Below are 8,989 nucleotides of genomic sequence, written 5' to 3'. Positions count from 1 at the left end.
TACCTGGGCGCCGTAGGTAAAGCCGCAGCGGTCGAGCAGGGCTGTGCTCGGGCTCCCTCCTCTCGCTATTGTCCACCTCGGAACTCCTTCGAGAGAAAACTTCCCTCCGTGGCTGTTTGTGTAGTGGAGCGCGGCTCTTTGCTCTGGGGCAGCGTGGATTTCTCGTTAACCGCCGCCTCCCCTGGCGTCTCGCTTCAGGAGTGTTTGCTTTAAAACTTGGGTTTTACCAGAAATCGAGGTCTCCATCTTTCTCTCGTCTTACGGCGTACTCTTGTGGTGATGTGGTTTTTGGCTTTTTTCGAGAGCACAGTGGTTAAAGTATTTCTGAAGGCCTCCGAGTAAGCAGTTTGTTTTCCCAGAGCCTGAAGTGGGGGAAGCCCGAGTGAGCGCTGCCTCGGCTTCTCGCCTGGGAACACTCCTCTGGGGAGCGTTAGGCGGAGCCCCAGTCTGGGCTTTTTACGCGCTGAAAAAAGTGGCGTCTGGCTGGTGTTTTCTTCTAAAAAAAAGCCATAAAAATCGATTCTCTTACAATTAATTTTTACAGTCCAGGATGCAGTTCAGGTTTCTCTGCTGCTTTTAACAAGTTGCCCTCCATGTTGAATGATATTTAAAAAGAGAACCTTTAGCATGTGAGGTCACGCGTTCTGATAGCAAAGCCTGGTTCGCTATCGCTGTCCTCCCCCTAGTTCCTAGAAAAGCTGATTTATGGCGTATGTGAAAATAGTTACTCGACTGTAGAAAACTTAATATAATATTCGAGCCTCAATCCTCCCCAGCCCTTTGAAGATCCGGGTGAGTGACGGTGTGCCCTGTGGAAGCTGTTCCCTCCTGAAACCCCCAAAGGTCTGCTCAGAGTGGGGGGTCACCAGCCTCTCTCAGCTTCTCCTCCCGAAGCAACCCATGGCCGTGCTTGTCAAGTGATGCCGCCTGAGTGAGAGGGGCTTTGTTAAAGCCAGCGAGGAGTCTGGATGGGAAAGCTGCTTTGGAAAGTCACCTGGCAGGTTTACTGGGACTGTGTAATTTTTTCCCCTCATTGCGTAGGAATTACCCCAATCCATGTAAGTGGTTCTCAGGAACAGCTTTATTGCCTGTTCCTTCAGACAGGAGCAAAGTTTTAATCCCCTACTTAAGGCTGCTGTAGGAGAAGAGAATAAAGCTTGAGATAAAATAATTTATTGGGGGGGGGTGTGAACTGGGACTACATTGCACATTTCTTGAATAAACGTTCTTCAGTGCTCCTGGTGTTTGTTATCAAACGGGTTCCAGCGATATTCCAGGAATCGATGATTTTTGGCGAGTAGAACAGCTTTTCCTGTTGGATAATTTAAAATGCTACCCCCTGTTAGGCTACTTTATGTAAAACATTTCCTGTGCGTGAGGCCCCCAGGAGGAACAGGAAGTGAGAGAAAATGCTCTGGGTAAGTTCGGCAGTTTGGGGAACTCGGGAGACTCCCTGTCCTTATTATGCTCTGCTGGAAATAATTTTTTTTAAGTGTTTGAAAATCACTGGGTTACCGTATGTCTGTTAACTGAAGAAAAGAGGACTTGTGGAATGTTTAGTAATTCTAACAAATTGATTATGATCTTTAAACCAATATGTGCAGGTGGGTTCAATTAGCTGCCTCACTGCTGGCCCTTGCAGTGTGGCCAAGCCCCTGTGTCCTCGCCCAGGCTCCAGGCGCTGGGCAGCCTGGCACTCTCGCGCTCTGAGTGTCCTTCAAGGAGTTTGCTCGGAAAAAAACAGCTATGGCGTGGCTTTCTGGCAGCTGCCGTGGGCTCGGCCCAGAGCTCCAGCTGCGGAGCGCTGGGTCGTGATGACATGGCAGCTTGGCTTGGAAGAGGAAGTACAGGAGCTGAGCTGGCCTGGGCTTGTGGTGTGGCTGTTTGTGGAGCTGGGCAAACCCGGACGGCCTCAGGAGGTGGGGCAGCGTGTAATTCCCTGAAGTGATGCATTGCTGCAGGAGGGTAGGGAAGGAACAACTAGGAAATGTAAGTTCTGGCATTAAATCACTCGGTAGAATTGTTCTTGAGTGCTTCAGATTTCACCACACTGCTTTAGGGATGACTGCCCTGCCTCCTGCCGCTTGGCCAGGGTTCCTGGGAGCTGTGCTGGTCAGGCAGGCAGGCACTTGGGTCCTTTACTCCAGAATTCTGATCAGTGCTTCGAAAGATGAGAGCTGAAAGAGGCAGTGCTGCATGTCATGTAAAATACCATTTCTGCTCTGTTTCATGTTGCTGCTTTATAGTGGTTTGGAGTTTATTTAAAAAAAGATACTGTCTTCAGTGCAAGGGGATAACTGAAATCCTTAGACTGCCTGAGTGCTCCCGCAAAAGGGAATAAAATACCCTGGATGACCACCCAGGTGCCATGCCAGAGACGGGTCGTTCCGGTTCTGTCGTGGAGGACGCTGCTCTCGGATGTGTGAGGTGGCGTGTAAGGTCTGCTGCTGTCGAGAGCCAGGCGAGCTGCGAGGTATGGCTGTCAGGGCCTCTGGTGCCAGTTAATCAGCAGGTCTCACTGAAGGAGGTTTAAGCATGTTTAGTAGAGTTTAGTAACTTTTTTTTCCTTCAGATCTTTGTTAGGGAAAACTACTATTTCTTGGCCTCAGTAGAAAAGAGTTGCTGGAGGATCTGGTGTACTGGCACACCCTGGTCTGGGAGCTGCCTGGAGCTCTTCTGTGCTCTGCTTGGCTGGCCCTGGGCTGGCTCTGGTGGTGGGAGTGGGGCTGCGGGGCTGCTCAGAGCCTGGCACCAACTCAGCTGGGCTGAGAAACTGGCCCGGTCTGGCGTGGTGCTGTCTGCCTGTCTGTGGTACCGCTGGAGCTCTGGCGTTCACAGTCTTCATGGCCCATGCGATGTTTTTGCTGGGGATGGCCCCTTGGCAGCCTCGCAGGCGTCCCTGCTCCTTAGGGTGGAAGGCTCTTAATGGCAGCAGTGAGTACTGGTGGTGGCACTGGCTCTTGACACGTGGCTCGGAGGGGTGTTCGGACTGCGTGGTGCTCCCGTGAGGAATGCTAGGCCGTGTTCGCGGGGGGTGTTCTGCTGCTGGCCCCCGCGTATCTTGCAAGGAGAGCAAGTTCCCCTGTGGAAGTGGAAGAGCTGCGGGTTTCTGGCAGTGCTGGGTCTTGGGTCTCCACCATCACCACCTAATAATTTTTCTTTGTGTAAACTGTCCTTGGCTCACTCACAAAGACAACTGTGCACTTTGACTTGCCTTTTTCTTACTACTGTAAACTATGCTGGATATTTGTGGCAAACCTATCTAACTTTTTTAATCCTTTTCTTTCTTTTTTCTACAGCATTGTCCAAGATATAACAGTTGGTACAAAGGTAGGCACTTCTCACTTTTTTCTCTCTTTTTACACTGCTCAGCATCTGACCTAGTTTTAGCCTCGCCAAATGTAGATCTTCAGCTGTAAAGGGTTATTTCTGGTACCATGTAAACTGGTTTTAACCAGAAAGTAATTTAGTTTCATGTGCATTTAAAACTTTTTATTATGGCTCAGCATTTAGCTGTTGGCATTTGGACACTGATTATCAACTGCCAGAAAAGAACTATTGCATTTAGAAACAGCCCTTTCCCCTACTAAAATGTCGCGCCATGCTTGTTGTTTGTGTGCTAGACGATGCTTCTCAATGGAGACATTGGTCCTTTTCCCTTGGAGAACTCCGTTTCCTTTGTTTACGTAAATTTCTGTTCAGTTTCATGTCAAAAATCCTTCTGCCACAAACCCAGGAGTGTGTAGCTGTTGATTTTATCTGTTGCGAGTACAGTAAACATGACCTTTACCCTCCTAGTCCCAGGTTTTGAAAGTGCAGACCTAGCCCTGAAACTCTGAGTGCTGACAGGAGGCTCCTTATCTGCCCTAGTGGTAATAGGCTGTTGTGTTCCACGATAAGCGCTCCTTCCTGCCACATGTGGGGCTGGAATGTGCTGGGTAGACTGGCGCTCCTTTGCCTCTTAAAGGGTTTTCGGCTCACTTGGTGAGCGCTGTAGCTAGTGCTCTGGGGTCAGCACTGCAGAAAGGTCAGCCCCAGGAGTTCATTAGGTGGCCCTTGTGTGACTGTGGCCCTCCAAGCAGGAACCTGGCCTGGTGTTAGTGTCATCATTACTGGCTGAGGAAGAGGAAGCTCGAGCAGGCGGGTGAAGTGGTGCATGGTGTGGCAGGACTCGCTTGAAGCAGATCTGGGCCTGCGTGCTGTGAACTCTCAGGTCTCTGTAAGGGAAGCTGGAGCATTAGAGAGAATGTGTTCTGGCAGCAAATGGTTTTTGTGTTGAGTACAAAATTGGATGTGTTAGTGTGGGCATGTTTTGAGAGTGCCTTAGGGTGTCTGAGAAGCATTAGGGGGGCTTTGTTTAATAGTGGTAGGGGGAAGTAATTCTGACTCTTCCTCGTATGAAATTCGGATAAATGGCAGTGCCAGGACAGTGCCTGGTTCTGGGTGGGAACGCTGCCTGCTGCAGGGAGGTCGGTTTGCTTCCAGAGGAGGAGGAAAGGCTTGAACCTGGGCAGGGAGGTTGGTTACTTGTTCAGAGCCTTTGTAAACGGCGGACTAAGTCATCCCCCGACTGCTGCCAAGCACTTTGATACATCATCTTCTAGAAAACCTATTAATGTAGTCCCCTCAGCTGGTTTGAACCTTGTGCAACTTGCAGCTTTAAGTTTCTGCAGCTTCAAGAAGTGGCTTTATGTAACTAAACTTGACCAGGAAGCTTCTGAAATTCTAACTGTAGTCCTGTGGGTGGATCTTGAAACGCTGCAGGATGTGGTATTGTGAGCCACAGGGCTCCTGTCCGGGGCTGATCCAGTCCCTGGTGCAGCACAGCCCGATGGCTAAAACGAGGATGGGGAGCAGTACCATCCCAGGGCTTTCACTCCCAGCACAGGACAGGCCTGTGACCACAGTTAGACCAGTTGTGGAGTGGTCTAACTGGGGGAGACGAAAGCGCGCATCAGAAATGAGGTTTCTGGTCAAGTCAGACAAGGCAGGCTTTGAGAAAGTTGAGCTGAAATTTAGAGAGTGGCAGAAGCAAAAAGGAAAGTTCAGTCCTCTTGCTGAAGGTAAGTTTTAAAGCTGTCTTTGCCATGGCCACGTTATCTGACTGTGTTCACGTCGTGGAATAGGGCAGTGCAGATGGTGTAGCAGAAGAGCATTCTGTAATGTTGTGGTGTAACTCGTGATTCATGTGGTGGATTTGCTTGGCTGAGTTAGAGTCTGTTCATGCAGAGCGAAGGCTCCTCTTGTGCCTGTGTCCCCTGTGCGGAGTGTGCAGGTCAGTCATGTCCAGGCCTCCCCGTGTCCTGCTGCTCCCAGTCCTCTGACTGCAGGACTCTTCAGGGGGAGGTGCAGCCATCTCCTCCCCTGCTTCAAAAAGTTGTGCAATCAACTCGCATAGCAGTTGCCTCTTAAGCTTTCCTCTGTGTTGAGTGTAACAGCTCTGGCTGTGGCTCTACTTCTGCTTCAGGCTGCCCTCCTAAGTTTGCCCATCTGTACATCGGCGGGACTGCAGAGGGAGGTGTCCGTGAGATCACAGGAGGATTTTGGCATGTCTGTGCTGAAGTACCACCACTGGTAGAGCTCAGTTCATCTGCCAGCGTTTGTTTGATTCTGGGGCATCGGTGAATTCTCTTCAAGGATTTTTTAATCTGAGGTTTAAACTTATACTCCTTCTTGCCCTGTGTGTACAGAGAAGGCAGAGTGATGCTCCATTGTGTTTGTTATGCTGTTAGAGGATTACAGTCCCCCAAAGCTGTCAGCTCTTGTCCCGCTTTAGGCGATGTGTTCCTGAGACACCAGTCAGCCTTCTCGATGTTCTACTTGTGGCTGGGCTGTCCCAATGTAGAAGAATTCTCAGACAAGTAGGAAAAAATGCCTGTAACTTAAAATACAGCTGAGCAAATGGTCAGAGACAACTTAGAGGGGCCTCCTGGTGGTTCTCCTGCTGTGTTGGAGATTGAGGACTTTGTGGAGGTCTGTACCAGTTTGCTTGACTTCATTGTTTTGAAAGGCAGAGTGCCAGCACCTTTTTTTAGGATTTTCTCACGTCCCTGATTTGCATACTAAGGGTGCTCACACCCACTGCTCTTAATCTTTGTACTCAGGTTCACTCTCGCAGTGAACACTGCACTGATGGTCTTGGGTTTAGCCAGGTAATTGCAGTAGCCATCCCTGGGCTTCCCCTTTAGCCTAGTCCACAGGCTCTTGGGTTTAAGGTGTGTGAAGTTGTTTGGGAAGCTCGTTCTGGTATGGGGCTCTTGGTGCACAGCCTTTGGGCAAGTCCTGCAGATTAGAAACACATGGTTTAGACTTTCTTCTTCCCATATCTTTGTGGCTGGCTGAAAAGGAAGGAAGTGTGTCCTGAAGACGGAGGCGCTGTGTCTGAACTCCAAGGTGCTGGGGCTGATCCCAGCAGTTTCCTCTAAGTCATTTGATTGAGATCACGCTCTATCTCCTGTCCCTTCCTTCAGTTTGCCTGGATATCACTCTCTCTCCAGGCTCTAACACTCTGAGCAGGACTGGCTAAGTATGAACTGTGACAAGTCATTGTTCTTCCAGAGAAATTGTGTGTCAGCAATTGAAAAGGTCTCAGAGTAGTTTAGGTGCAGAATAATCTTGTAGTTCCTTGGTTGAGTTGAGCTCTTTCTGAAAGCCTGTGCTTCTAGAAACAACACATGCCCTGCTGCGGCACTGGAGAAGTTAATTTTTAAAGCAGGGTTTGCTGGAGTGTGGTACGGGCTGACTGCATAGAAGTGATTTGCGATCAAGCCAGGATCTTTGCCATGGGAACAGTAATTATGGCTTCAGGCAGCAGGCCAAGAATGTTGTGAGGAAATTCCAGTCCCCTCCTATGGCTTTAGTTAGAGGCTGCAACAAGCCGGCTCTTGTGGCCTGTGCAGCCGGCAGGATCCCACATGTGAGCCACATGGAGCAAGGGCCGGGGCCGTCAGCTGGAGTTGAGCAGCTCCATCTAACCGGGGTTCATGCTGCGAACGGGGTTCATGTGCCTGTGTCCTCGGCTTGCTGGTCGCTGTCCCTGTCCCTCACAGAGCCCTTGGAGAGCCTCTGCCGGGGCTCTGAGCACTGCTCCGGATGCAGGGGTCTGGCAGGGTCTTGGCTGCTGGGAAGCACAGGCGCTGAGCAAGATGGTTACCTTAGGCTTAGCGGCTGTTGGATCCGGTTAAAGCAGCTTCCCTGTCACATCTAAACCCAATTTTAATGTGAAGACTGGCTCAGATTACTTATACTGGGAAAAGAAACAAGCTGTGACTCCTGTTGTAGATGAAACTGTGTGAGACTTCGCAGAAAAAGGTGAGGTAACAAAAAGGTTGTAGAAAACAATTTAACCTGAGGCTGACTTTGCCCTTGGTCTCTGGTGATTTAAAAAATAGCAAAATATTTAACACATGAATTTGTTCAACTTCATCTTTTCAATCCCACAAGTGTAGGGCTGGGCTCTGGCCTGTGAGTCACTGACATCTGTTCTGGGTATTGTCAGGCTGGAAGATGTAGATGTGCTGGTGCCACGTTCGTTGTCGTATGGTGCTGGCTGGAGCAAGCGCTGTTTATTGTCCAGTCCCGTGTGGCTCCCGTGGAGCTGCTTTCTTTCCAGCCTGGCGTGGGAGCTTGTCAAATACTCTGCTTAGTTCAGCAAGTGTGTTTGGGTAATCCCAGTGCAACGGTTGCTCGGTGTTTGCCAGAGCAGATTGTCATTATTACACAACCGCAATTCAGATGAGATCAAATTGGTGTGGGGTTCCTTCTAAAGCTGCCTGTGCCATCGGCCCTGTGACAGATCGGGGCACAAAATGTTCCTCCGTGGGTTCCTGCTACCCAGAGCGGCTCACCCAGCAGACTGGCTTGCCGATAGCATTTGTGTTGAGCTTCACCAAGCCTCTGTCCGCTCCACCGCCGTGATCTACAGAGCTCACAGTTGACTGCTAGTGAAGTTCCAGCTTGGGAACGGTCTGTCATGGAGCTTGGGCGTGTGCTGCCCTGCAGAGCCAGCCCGACCACATTGCTGTGGCGCTGGAGGGGCGTTCAGGGCTGCTCCCAGGCCGCACCTTCTGTCTGCTCAAAGGGCAGGTTTGTTTCGCAGGGTGTCTCCATAGCAGCAGTGGCAGGGCAGGGAGGGGCTGAGCCGGCCCAGGATCTGGCTTCCTGCTGGAGCTGCCCTGGGCTCCAGCTCCCGATGCGTCTCATTGCAAAACCTGGCGTTGGGCTGAGTGAGCAATTGCTTCAGGGCAAAGCTGAAGTTTCTAGTTTCTCTTGGGAGCTCAAAATCGACCAGTGCACCATAGAAATGGTTCCAGCTGTTATGGCAGAACATGTGGGAGGAGAGTTTTCCTTGGCTCTAAATTCTTGGCTGTGCTGTGACCAATGAACCTGGTTTCAAAGATGCTGAAAACACATGTGTGTCCCCAGTATGCTACTGGGAACCTTGATGGGATGTTTACCATGTAAAGGCATTAGACTAAATCCAGAAAAGAGTGAGGTTACAGAGATTTTAAAAGCCTTCAGTGGTAGGTGATGGGTGTTTGCTGGCCACAGCTGTACAGAACCTCGTTTAAAAAGAGGAAGCCTGCCACATAGGCCAGTGCCTCCCCTCAGGGTGACTGTGTCAGTGTAATGTGCTGACTGCTGGGACAGGGGGAGACAGGCACTGGGAGGGTGCACCTTACTGGAGCTGAGTCCTCTGTGGAAGAGAAGGAAAACTGGCATCCTTCTTCCTGCTAGTTAGATTTAGCTCCATCCCAAGCTCTTGAGTCTCTTGGTGAACTGTGCTGGAATGTAACATGAGTGTGAGTGATGTTGTCAGGCTGGATTTCTTGCTGTGGAGTATGAGAGTTCATTCTTCCCTTCCCTGGGACTGGCCTTGTGCAGAGCCCTTGAAGTTCTTCAAAGGCCCTCAGCTCTTCCTGTGCTCAGTTCTTTTGCTTGTTGCATCAGAGCAGACAGTTTGCCTGAGCTTCTCAGTGATTTGTGTGTC

The 8,989-nt window shown here is 50.3% G+C and overlaps 1 protein-coding gene across 1 annotated transcript in view; it reads left to right on the top strand.

Annotated features, from left to right (window-relative positions):
- The first annotated feature begins 3,097 nt into the window (after positions 1–3,097).
- LOC104496432 (polypyrimidine tract-binding protein 1) overlaps positions 3,098–8,989 on the top strand; it is a 23,001-nt gene continuing 17,109 nt past the window's right edge. The window contains exon 1 of the mRNA XM_010139546.1: positions 3,098–3,330. The gene's annotated coding sequence lies outside the window, so the exon portion shown is untranslated. The remainder of the gene's footprint in view (positions 3,331–8,989) is intronic.

The sequence above is a fragment of the Buceros rhinoceros genome, unplaced genomic scaffold, assembly GCF_000710305.1.
Source record: "Buceros rhinoceros silvestris isolate BGI_N320 unplaced genomic scaffold, ASM71030v1 scaffold41267, whole genome shotgun sequence".
NCBI lineage: Eukaryota > Metazoa > Chordata > Aves > Bucerotiformes > Bucerotidae > Buceros > Buceros rhinoceros.
Note: the sequence above shows the minus strand (reverse complement) of the source record. Positions and strands in the feature narration are given on the sequence as shown.